Here is a 1,978-nt window from a genome sequence, read left to right as displayed (position 1 = left end):
CACTCTCTCAGCCACTGATACCTTATTTGTTACGCTTCTTTCCCCCCTTTTGGTCAGGATGGCATTGTTGATCCCACAGTGCCAGGGCCAGACTCATCCTTGGTAGTCATCTCCCACACCTACAAGGAGACATTCACCCCTGAATGTCATGTCCCATGTAGGAGGGAGGGCAATGATTTCACTTGCAGAGTTGGGCTTAGAGAGAGTGAGGCCACATCTGAGCAATAAAAGAGGTCCTCCAGAACTAACTCTTAGGCATACCTATAGGTAAGCTAAGCTTCTCCACTACATACATAAGCTTCACAAGAGCAAGCCTCAAGATCAAGGGCTTGGCCTATTGATTTGGGTGTCCCTAATGTTTGACACAGTATCAGGGGTTTCCTAGTGGTAAAGTTTAATTATTTCATTTTTTTTCTCATTGAAATGGTATCTCATTGTAGTATTGATTAGCATTTCCCTAAGAGCTAATGATGTTCAACATCTTTTCATATGCTTTGGCTATTTGTATATCTTTTTCAGAAAAAAATGTCTATCAAGTCTTTTGACCATTTTAAAATTGTATTATTTGTCTTTTTGTTGTAGAATTGTAGTATTTCTTTATATATCCTGGATATTAAACCCTTTTTGGATTTATGGTTTCCAACTATTTTCTCCTTCTGTAGGTTGTCTTTTCACTTTCATGATAAAGTCCTTTGATGCACAAATGGTTTTAAATTTGATGAGGTCCCAAATATCTGTGCTTTCTTTTGTTGCTTATGCTTTGGTTATCAAGTCTAAGTAATTATTGCTTAACATAAGATCCTAAAGATGCTTCTCTATGTTTTCTTCTAGTAGTTTTATACTTTTTTTCTGATATTTAGTCCTTTGGTCCATTTTGTGTTGATGTTTTAAAAATACAAATAAAAGTTTATTGTACAAAATTGAGGCCTCTGTATTCCACAGCTCACTAAGGCTAAAGAAAGACTGGATAGTTTTTCAGTCCCTCACAAAAATTTTGCTTTCACTATGTCCTGTCCTCAACTATTAAAAATGGCTGGAACAGAATGTTATCAAAACAAACACTATATAACACCAAGTGCTTTAAAGAAGACTGTCCCAAATGTCATTTCTTGGCATAGGTGATCTTCATGGCATCCCTGGCAGCACCTGCCTGCCTGCCATTTTCAAATTCAACAAAAGCAATGTCATGTCTTCCAGGTACCACATGGACTTCCTTAAAACCAGGGAACCAATTAAACAGTATGGATAACATCTTCTTGTTAGTGTCTTCTGGTGAGTTATTAAGGAATAAAATATAGTTTGTAGTATGATCAGGAACCTGAGGATTTGGTGTTGTATTTCCTTAGGTGTTAGTTGAATTTTGTGTTCCCAGACCAAGCTTCTTGTTTGCAGTTGTTGCAGTCTGTTCCACTTTTTCTTTTCTTTGTCAGCAAACATGCCACACATTTCAGATATAATATCAGAATCTGTCTTTGCACATTGGATTTGCATTGGTTTACCATAAAATAGAAATCCTCATAACTGCCTCAAGGCATTTATGGATGAGCCCAGGTCCTTAAATGTAATGAAGGCTTGCCCTTATCTTCATAGTCTTTTAAGCTACAATGTCTACCACGAGGCCAAACTGAGAAAATAGGGCATATAGGGATCTCTTCAATTCTTTTTAAATTTTGTCATTCATATTATTGATATAAATTCTATGAGTGGGTTTGATATCCATGCTTTCATTTAAATCGTCCAAATAGCCTGAGACCTGTGCAGTCTCCATGCTGATTTTTGTATATGGTATGATATAGGGTTCACCTTCATTTTTTAGCACACGGACATCCAGTTTACCCAATAGTATTTGTTGAAGAGACTATTCTTTTTCAATTGAGTAGACTTGACACCCTTATCAAAACTTAGTTGGCCATAAATGTGATGGTTGATTTCTGAGCTCTCAGTTTGATACCAGACTATGGTCTATATGCTTGTCCTT

The 1,978-nt window shown here is 36.8% G+C and overlaps 1 pseudogene; it reads right to left on the bottom strand.

Moving 5' to 3' along the window:
- Window positions 1-1,102: 1,102 nt before the first annotated feature.
- On the bottom strand, window positions 1,103-1,720 carry LOC143655830 (U2 small nuclear ribonucleoprotein B'' pseudogene; annotated as a pseudogene).
- Window positions 1,721-1,978: the final 258 nt, after the last annotated feature.

Source organism: Tamandua tetradactyla, chromosome 2 (genome assembly GCF_023851605.1).
Source record: "Tamandua tetradactyla isolate mTamTet1 chromosome 2, mTamTet1.pri, whole genome shotgun sequence".
NCBI classification, from domain to species: domain Eukaryota; kingdom Metazoa; phylum Chordata; class Mammalia; order Pilosa; family Myrmecophagidae; genus Tamandua; species Tamandua tetradactyla.
Note: the sequence above shows the minus strand (reverse complement) of the source record. Positions and strands in the feature narration are given on the sequence as shown.